We start from the raw sequence: 10,625 nt of genomic DNA on the forward strand, positions 1-10,625 counted from the left end.
AAGGCTAGTTAGCAGAGAGCAGGCAGCGTCGGATCCCCTGTCTGCTTCTGCTCCTCTCTGGCTGCCGATACCACCGACCGGTGCTGCACCATGGGCTGATTCAGGTCTCACTCTCTGCCTCTTTGTCTCTCAGTCTGTCATCGGCCGCCGCCGCTGTCCTAGCCAACGCTGTCTGTGTCCCTTTTCTGTTCATTAAGTGTCGGTTTGTATCGTAATTGCCGCAATTGTTTGTGTCGGTCTGTCCATCGTCTCCGTCTACCTGCCTCTCTGTCTGTCTGTCTGTCTGTCTCCTCTCGCTTGTCTGTCTGTCTTGTCTCTTTTGTGCATACAGGACGCTGAAGCAGCTTGAAGGAAGATATTAGTCAAGCTGCAGACAACCTGGAAGAGCACCGCCTTTCTTTGTTCTGTCTGGGACAGATGTTTTAGATTTTCCTTTTTTTCATGAATGAATTGATTTAGTAATTTTAGCCTGGCACTGTCTTCAGCAGGGATGGAGGGGCATCTGTGTGTGCATCTGTGTGTGAGTGTGTGTGTGTTTGTGCGTGCGTGTCTGTGTGTCTGTGTGTGCATGCATGTGCACATCTTAGACAGAGTGTGATGAGGTAGACTTGAGGGCATGCACAAGAAGAAGAGAGAGAGGGGCGGGCCACTGCCGGTGCCTGTCATTGGCCGCCTGCATCCCAGTGGAACGCCATTGGTGCTTCACCTGCTCCCTGAGACCCTAACTTGTGAGCTCTCTTGGTAAAATATCACGGGTTAGGCTCTTGGGACGCGGGCGGAGGGCACAATCGACCTTCATCCGACACCGCCAGCGGGGTGGAGTCACAGCGACGCCTGCCTGATGACCTGCTGCTAAATGATGACTTGAGATCTGTTTAAGATGGTTTATACAGTTTGGGAAGGGGAAAGTGGAAACATTGTTAAGGATAATGAAGACGGGGAACGCGGAATTGTTCCATTTTCTTTCCGTGTTCCCGGGGAGCCGCGGCCATAACGATAAAGAGTTAAAGTCGAAACACAGACATGTTTGTAATGAAAGCGTTGTCTTTGGTTCTGCCGGACGGAACCACAGAGAACGCCATTCACCGCCATCAAACTCAAGCGTTGACTATCACGCTACACCGTCAGGCATTCGCATCGCAGCACCGATACCAGACTAGACTGCGGTCACACACAGTGCGTCGGTCTTTGTTAATAAAGATTCCAATGCAACGCACGCAATCACTCCATTTTCTTCTTTTCTGTTGTTTACCGACATGGAGACCAGGAGGACCGCTTTAGGGCACGCCTCCCCCTAACCGTGTGTTGATTAAACTTCTGTCAACATCGGGAGAGCACAGACGCATGCCAATATATTTGATTAGCCGTTAACAAATCGCTGCGTCCAAATTCGATCACTCTCGCTCCAGTCGCCCGGCCCCAGACGGATGTGTCTGCTGTCGCTGTCTTACGCAGTGTGGTGACTCTGGGTTCTGGTGAACTCATTCACTGGATGACTCCGGCTTACCTATGTCATCCCCTTTGTTTCCAATCACAGACAGACAGACATTTGGCCACACACACACACACACACACACACACGTGTGCGTGCAGAACAGGAATGTCATGATAGCAAAACCGTGGCCATCATCCGTGTAACGTTGATTATGTAACGATACGATATAAATTGTCTCCCTGGGTAGACGTTGATAAAGCAGACTTTATTATCACACTCTCATTTGAGAGTGTGCAAATACTTTTCGTAAATCTAAATGTGATGCTGTCAGTAATAAATAAATAATCCAGCAGTACAACATATCAAAAGAGGTAATGTAAATAATTGAAATACAGTATATCAAAAATATAGTGATATATATGTTATATGTTTGTTTGTTTCTGTACTGCAAATATCAGTAGTCCAAAAGTAGAAGCCGAAACATTAAAGCAATATGTTAATTGTTGAAGTGTCACAGCCCATATTTTGGGCACCATAAGACTCATTGAAAAATATCACCGATTGTAGCGACCGTATACATTGTCATAGTGTCACAACAACAAGCTCACAAATTTGGGCTTGGAATTTTCAACTCCAAGTGACACAAATAGATAATGTGATTCAGCCAGGCTGCACGTCGAACAACAAAAAAAGAGGAAACGACAATGTATTTGTCTCACACGAGTCTGTGTGACAAAGGCTGCGAAAGAAAGCCTGCTCACTGTGTGTGTGTGTGTGGGTGTGTGTGTGTGTGTGTGTGTGTGTGTTGTCTGAAAGGTGTGACTTAATTTGCAGCCATCACGGCTTGACCTGCTTTTTAAACTTTTACGTTCCCAAAGCAGCGTGGCTTTCTGAAAACCTAATTTCTGCCAAATTACCCATATTAGAGATGCAGTTCAAAACAATTGATTTTCCTCTCCAATGTCCCCCCTCACCACACTCCCATCCCTCCCCTGTCTCTCTCCCTTTCTCGCTCTTTCTCTCCCTAATTACGTTGCCTCTGTGGTGAACAATGCCGATGCCAACTAATCAGTGTGAGCCTGTGCCACAGACCACCCCCCACCCCCCCCTCAAACCTTACACACACAGACACCCAACCACACACACACAAAGACCACCACCCCCAGCAACAGCTGAAGGAGCACTGTGCCCCATGAATACCAAATAGGTGGGTATGGTGCGACAAGTGCTGAGCAGTCAGACACAGTGCAGCGAGAGGAGGTAGAGAAAGAGAGAGAGGGAAGAACGAGTGGAATGAATGGAGGAGAGGGAAAGAGGGAGGGAAAAGAGAAATAACAGAAGAGAGGGAGAGAAATAAATAAAGAAGGGGACACTGAGAGGAGTGGGGAGAGAAGGAAAGGTAGAGTTGCAGAGAGTGAAAGAAATGGGGGGGGGGGGGGGGGGGGGAGGAAGAGGAAGGAGTGAGACAACGAGATGGAGAGAGAGTGTAGAGCGTAAGAGAGAGGAAGCCCACAAAACAGCCAGACAGTTTTATTAGACTCTGTCTGACACGCAGCGTAGCCTGGCAGCCGGCGCGCCCACCGCTGATGAGATCCTCACCGCTCCCCTAACAGTAACAAAGCAGCCCGCTCCATCCAATCTGCCCGCCATCCAATAAACCTCCTCCTAAAATAAATAAATAACAAGGAATAAAAACAGGGCTTAGGGCTACACGGCTCCCCACTCACATAGAGAATACCAACTTTCCTCAAAGTCAAACCTTTTGCTGTGTGTGTGTGTGTGTGTGTGTGTGTGTGTGGGGGGGGGGGGGGGGGGGGGTTGTGTGGGTGGGTTGGTTTGTGTGCGTGTGTGTGTGTGTGTGTGTGTGTGTGTTGGAATCTCTTTTTTTAGGTTTGTAGTAGCTAAATGTGCCGAGATATGCAGTGTGTTACAGAACCTGATCATAAACATTACCAATAAATGGCGACATTTGAGGATGAGTAGTTATGCTTTAACGCAGACTTTTGCAAATAATTGTTATAATCAATCCAAGCTGTTGAAGGTGTAGGTTACTATTAAATTAATATTGCAATGCAGATTCCCATTTTAAAGATTCCCATTTTGACATTTTAGGTGTGAGAGCTCACACATAAGGCTGTATTAAATAACCCAAATAATGTTTTTGCATTGTAGTGGTGACAAGGAATCCATCTTGTGACTGTTCAACTGAATCACAGGAAATCCCATACATAAATTGCAAAAGTTGGCTTAATAAAATAATTATAATTATATACCGAAACCAAAATGTAATTATCTTTTGATTGAATATATACTCATGTCATATTTGAATTGGTAATAGTACATTGAAGGATCTTATAATAGTGGCTGGTTGATGAGTGGTTTGTAATTAAAGTCATAGCAGAGGACAGTGCCAGGGCCATGTCTCATGTCTCTTTATTTATCTCTGTAGAGAGCCAGCCTTAATCTGTTTGGTTAATTGTTTCGTTTGATTCCAGGACATGCTATTCAAACAAGTGACCAAAGTGATATTCTAAACAAGGTGTAATTTAGTATGTAATAGTTTATTCAAATAAACATTACGTGCCGCCTTCCCGGTTTCAATTTGCTCACGGCTAATTGAACTACCACCACGCTTTGCTTACAGAGAAAATTACTTCGGCACGTTTTAAACAACACACACCGTAAAATTTGGATGTAGCCGTGTCTCACACCGTTCCCAATTACAACAGTAGGCGGTGGGTCACAACATCACAGGTCTGCGTGGAGGAGTCTGGCCATGGGGCATCAACAGAGGCTCAGGAGAACGCAGCCAAATGAGCCACAATATTTAATTCAACTAAGTGCTCCTTTACACAGCTCTCCTCAATGTGTGTGTGTGTGTGTGTGTGTGTGCGTGTGTGTGTGTGTGTGTGTGTGTGTGTGGGCCGTCTCATGTTCATCTCGGCTAATTCCTTCGTAGAATGATGTGATTGAAGCTCTGAATGAGCCCAGATAAAGCCACGGCCCCGGCTTTGATTCTAGATTAAAAGCCAGTGCAGCAGCATACCTGCATGTGTGTCTGTGTGTGGGTGGGTGGGTTGTTCTGTCGTCCTTGGCGTTGAGTGTGTGTGTGTGGGGGGTGTGTGCGTACGTGCGTGCCGTCCGGATGGATCGCTCCCCATTGTTTGGATGTGTGCTCATGTATCAAATGCCAGGCTGTCACGTCGCCGTGAGATAAAAGTAATGGTGGACAGATTATCATTTACACGCCACGCTACAATTTGGCTGGAGCTGACGTAAATCCTGCTGAATTCAAAGACTTCTGCAAGGTGTTTGTGTGTTAGCGTGCGTAAGTTTGTGCATTGTGCGTGCGTTTGTGCACGTTAGTGCGTATGTGTGTGTGTGTGTGTTTGTGTCCAAGTGTCTGCATCTGCATGTGTTAATGCGGGATAGTGCCTGCATTTATGTGTGTGGTTGCAGGTGCGTGTGTTTGTGCCATGGTGTGTGTTTATGTGTGTTTATTAGCTCATGTGTGTGTGTGTGGCATTGATGGTCAGCTCGTGTTGGGGCGGGGGTGCCGCTCAGTGCTGGCTGCTGGGTGTGTGTGTTATCTCGGTGGGGGGGGGGGGGGGGGGGGGGGGGGTGCAGGTATGCAGCTGACAGGGGGACCGGCGCGGCGAGGGGCTTCTGTGGGGAGGGCGGGTTGGTGATCGCGGCGTCTGTGTTTCCAGACACTGCGGCAGGAGGCTAGACAGTCACCTAAACACACATAGACACACACACACACACACACACTGCCGCTCACATCATGTGTAGATGACATTGCACACAAGTGCGTATTTCTCTCTGCACACACTCAGACACATTTACACACACACACAAACAGACACACACACACACACACACACACACGCCAAGCCCCACTTTCACAATCGACACCCAATGTCGCCCCTACCCGAAACCAAATGCAATTGTCTTTTTTTTCTTTTTCATCTAATCAAGGGTATAAATTGTAGCCCCGCTTTTAATGTAATATTCTCAGAGCACCAGGGAAAAGTTTGCCTTTTATTATTCTCAGGGTGACACAGATGAGGGTTAGACTCCATTAAGGATCTGCAGAGGACTGCTTCGGGGCAAACAGTGAGTCAAAAGGACAGCACAGTCGCCCAGAGTCCTTCCTCCGTGTTTTATTGCAGGTTTGTAGACCTGCTGTCGAAATGCGCTACTAATTTGCTACTCGCATGATGGTGATGGTGATGGTGATGGTGATGATGATGATGATGATGATGATGATGATGATGATGATGATGATGGTAAAGGATGTCCAAGGTGCAAAGCATTGATAAAAGAGAAGGTTTTCACTGGCCAAGCCGCTGCGTCACATGGGCACGTGTGTGTGCGCATGTGTGTGCACGTGCACTGCGCCCATTGGCGGTCTATGGTGACCCGGATGGGCGTGTCTTCCCTGTTACAACCTTCGGCCTGTCCCCTCCCCTTGTAAGTCTGCCCTTATTCCTCCCCTCAGATCTGTGAATCAAGGCGTTGCCAGGGAAACGGGGAATCTGGCGAGCAGCCTGATGGAGTTATTGAACTGTAACTGGCTGGGATAATTATGCTTTGGGTTGCAGGTTATCTCTCTCTTGCTGTCTCTCTCTCTCGCTCTCTCTCTCTCTTGCTGCCTATCTCGCTCCCTTGCTGAATGTCCCTCTCTCTCTCTCTCTTGCGGTCTCTCTCTCGCTCTCTTGCTGCCCATCTCTCAATCGCTGTCTCTCTCCCTTGCCGAATGTCTCTCTCTCTCTCGCTGTCTCTTTCAATTCGTCCCTCCCTCTCTCTCTCTCTCTCTCTCTCTCTCTCTCTCTCTCTCTCTCTCTCTCTCTCTGTCTCGCTCTCTCTCTCGCTCTCTGTCTCTCTCTGTCTCTCTATCAGCTGGCCAGGGTTTGAATGTGACCTACGACTGGCCTAGATGTGTCGCCTCGGGCAGAGTGTTTAGCCCCTAGCAACCGGAGACAGTTTGGCAGTTGTAATCTTGACAGAGTCGTCCAGTCATAGAGCCGGCATGGGCAGCGCCAGATTCGCTTCTCCGCCGCGCTACGCCGTCGTCCTACCGTTCACGTGCTCGTCCCTCCACCAAGCCAGGCCTACGAGGGAAAGTGACCCTTCTCCGGCAACGTTTTCCTCGTGATCCGGCAGCAGTTCAGCTAGAAGCAGTTGACATGATTGTCTACGGGGGGACGTATGAGCCCCCTGACAGTGGTGTACCCCCCCCCCCCCGCCCTGCGTGACGACATAATGACATGATATTAGTCGTATGAAACAATTTAATTGGATTTATTCTTAACCCGTCACTTAAATCACGCCGTCCAATTTCGTTTTCCTTTCATTTTAGCATTAGCCCTCCCCCTTAGCGTTAGCTTCCTCTGTAGCGCTGTTCCTTCTCGTCACAGCGGTTGCTAATTGAGTCGGACTGGAACCTCGCTTTTTCACAGACGGTCTGGAATATCATGTTTTTAATATTAAACGTAAACGGTGGCTTTATCTGTGTGTGTGGGTGTGTGTGTGTGCTTTAGATATCACACGCTAGCGAACAAAACACTTATCTCTCCCCCCTGACGCATACTTGCATGCAAGTGTGTTCATGTCTGCTTAGCGACGCTCCGTGGGCCTCCCACTGGATGAGGTCACAGCGGCAGGAAATTCCTAGCATGTTTAGCTTCACATCGTTCACGTCCTTGACAGGTGGAACCAGGGCCCATGTTTACTCTGCCGTGTTGAGCTGGGGGCTGACGTTCCATGATGAGAGGAGGGGGGAGGGGGCTGTGTGTGACCACCGTGATAAGAGACACACGCTGCCGTACTTGACTCGCTTGTCGTGAACGGCCAAGTGTGTGTCTGCCCGTGTTATGACGCAACTCTCCTGCCTCTTTTGGTTTCTGTAGGAAGCAGCGCAGCGGTCGAGTGTTTCTCTCTCTCTGTGTGAGTGTCTCTCGCTCAGCCCACATGTGCAAGGGTAAGGGAAACCGCAACCTGCATTTCACACACACACATGTACACACACGTACACACGCTCAACTCTCAACATTTACTACACGTTGTTAAAAAAAAGTGTAACTTCTTAACGGTCTCCCTGTGTGATCTATTTATTTTAAGTGTCGAGGTTAGCATTTCAGTGTCCAACTGTCAACCCCCCTGACGCCCCTCCCCCTCTCTCCCTCCCTCTGTCTCTCCCCTCCCTCCCCCCTCCCTCTGTCTCTCCCCTCCCTCCCCCTGTTCACCTCCCAAACCTCAAGCGCTCCGCCGCAGTTGTGTGAAGTCAATAAAAGTGTCAGACAGGAGGGGAACAGACGAAGGGCTGGATAATTAGAGCACAGCTTCTCCTGGAAGACTGCTCCATGCCTCTGCCCAGGTCCTCTCACACTGAGAGAGAGAGAGAGAGAGAGAGAGAGAGAGAGGGAGAGGGAGAGAGAGAGAGAGAGAGGGAGAGAGAGAGAGAGGGATAGAGAGAGGGAGAGGGAGAGGGAGAGAGAGAGAGGGAGAGAGAGGGAGAGGGAGAGAGGGCCTAGGCATCCTGTTTAACTCTACCTGTCCCACTGAAGTCACTTAAAACAGTGATGAATGTTTCCCTGACCCAAAACCGATCCCCAATACTCTCTCTCGCTGTCCCTCTGTGTCTGTGTCTCTCTCTCGACCGTTAAGTCTCTCTCTCTCTCTCTCTCTTGCTCTCTCTCTCTCTCTCTCTCTCTCTCTCTCTCTCTCTCTCTCACATCCACCCTTCTCTTTGTACTTCCTCCTCTGGCGTCCCGGCCCTAACCCACTTCCTCCATCTTCAATCCTGCATTATTCCACACAGAGGGAAAAAAGGAAGTCACAAGGACGTCACAAGCGAGCCCTGCTGGGAGGCGGGTCCTCAGGCTATGCGGGATCAACACCACAACCCCCCCCCCCCCCCCCCCCCCCCCCCCCCCCCCCCCCCCCCCCCCCCCCCCCGCCTCTATCATCATCAGCATCGTCATCATCAGTATGCAGGGCCGGTCGGCCAGGTTACTGCTGGAGTCCGCAGTAACAGCTCGTCCGGAGAGCCATAAAGCAGGTAAAGAAAATACATCAAGCCTCAGCGAGCCCTCCAGGGGAGAGGAACCCTCTGACCCTCCCCACCGCTCACTCACACAGCGTTCACACCCTCATCAATACACATGGATATAGATGGTGTTTATACACGCTTGGTTTATGTTCTACTATAGCAATAGTTTAATTCTTCATCTATTTATTATTACGTACTGGTTCTTTTCGTAGCTTTTTTTAAGATTGTTTATATTATGAGAGTTTCGTTGTGTGTTTTTTCTTATGTTGCATGTATTAAAACTTAATAAAATCGTTTTCATATGGTGGAATTACTTGTTGTCCATTTTTCTGCCCGATCGGTAATCTGGTGGAATTTTTTGGTGTGTTTATACCTATGAACATTGTGGTGTTTTAGAATCATAATAGCAACCACTGTGTATATTACATGAATGTTTTTTCACTTAAATTTTATCATTATCCGGGGTGTTTATTACTATTGGTAATCGCAGCTGTTTTACCAAGCAAAAGGATTATTTTTCTTTAAATATTTCTGTTATCCTGCTTAAAGTTTCACTGCTCTGTTTTGCTCCAAGAAGGTTCTCTGGCCAGAGGCGCACAGGGTTGTATTATAACTCAAATAACACATGGTTGTGTGAGGGTGTTTGTGTGAAATGAGTAAAGGAGCCGTATCCAGTCTAATAGGCTGAGAGATTATGTGCGTCAAGAGCACTGGTTTGGTTCCCTCTATTTGTGTGTGTGTGTGCATATGTGTGTTTGTGACGCACTTCTGAGTGTGCCTGTGGATGTGGGTGTCCGTGCATGCTTCTGTGTGTTAAATGTGCACCTTTCTGTGTGTCTCTGCGTATGTGTTTCTGACCTCTCTGCTGTGTGTACTCATGTATGCTTAGGGGTGTGTGTGCGTTCGCTCTTCTGTAGGTTTATGTGCACCCTTCTGTGTGTGCGTGTGTATGCTTGTGGTTGTGTGTTTGTGCATGCTTCTGTGTGTTTATGTGCACGTTTCTGTGTGCGCGTGGCTATGTGTGTTTGTGAGCTCCCTTCTGTTTGTGCACGTCCATGCTAATGGTTGTGTTTGGTATGGTTGTGAATGCTTCTGTGTGTTTATGCACGTTTCTGTCTCTGTGTGTGCGCAGGCGTTCATATGGGTGTTTGTTTGTGCGTGTGAGTGCTTATGGGTTTGTGTGTTTCGTCCGTGCCTCTGTGTGTTCATGTGCACGTTTCCGTTGAATGTGTGTGTGTGTGCATGCTTCTTCACATTTGTTTGTGTGTGCATGCATGCTTCTCTGCGTTTGTGTCTGTCTGCGTGCTTGTATGCGTGTGTATGTGTGTGCATGCTTCTCTGCGTGTGCGTGTGTGTGTGTGTGTGTGTGTGTGTGTGAAGCGTCTGTCTGTGTGGGTGAATGTGTGTGTGCAGAGCAGACAATGTTGTGTGGGAGCATTGCGGGGGCCAGGCTGCAGATATCATCCATCTCCCTGTCACTGGCCCAAGGACTGCTGGGAAGGCGGCCGACAGCTCCCCGGCTCTGACGATGGTGGCTGCATCCTAATTCAACCCCCCCCTCCGCCCTCCCTTCCTCCCCCACAACCCCCTCCCCCAGCCACAGAGCCCCGTCTAAAAAACACAGCGCATCGCTCCGCCCTCGCCACCCAGTATGAGAAATCATTAACCCTGCCATCCTGGAACAAAGCACCGAGCTCCTGCTATGTGTGCCACCGGCTGCAAGTCATATCATCGCCAATCATGCGCAGGGCGGGGGAGCCGACGTTCCACTTAGAAAACGTTTGCAGGCGTCTCCGTAAGGTACAGGAGCCCCCTGCTACTCTGACCGGCCGGACGCAGCGATGGAGGAGGGAGACGTCGGGAAAACTCTTCGGGTGTTTGCAAACACACTGCACACACAACTGCAGAGGAACGTGTGGGGGCGAGGGGGTTAAAGTGTTCACTACACATTCCATCCTTTCTCTGTAAAAATATAAGTTACATTTCAAGGCAGGCTCCTGTTTTTATACATGTACACAACCTTTTCATATATATATATATATATATATATACATATTCTATTTTTGTATTATTCATACATATATATATATATATATATATATATATCACTGATAGGCTGTGTGGCCCTGTAAG

General features: G+C 48.6%; 1 long non-coding RNA gene across 1 annotated transcript in view; it reads left to right on the forward strand.

Moving 5' to 3' along the window:
* The window catches only part of LOC307077260, a 43,861-nt gene extending 35,508 nt beyond the window's left edge, over nt 1–8,353 (forward strand). Inside the window, exons 3-4 of the long non-coding RNA XR_013811927.1 lie at nt 7,351–7,421; nt 8,262–8,353. This is a non-coding gene — a long non-coding RNA (uncharacterized lncRNA). The remainder of the gene's footprint in view (nt 1–7,350; nt 7,422–8,261) is intronic.
* Nucleotides 8,354–10,625: the final 2,272 nt, after the last annotated feature.

The sequence above is a fragment of the Pollachius pollachius genome (assembly GCF_949987615.1).
Source record: "Pollachius pollachius genome assembly, chromosome: 6".
NCBI lineage: Eukaryota > Metazoa > Chordata > Actinopteri > Gadiformes > Gadidae > Pollachius > Pollachius pollachius.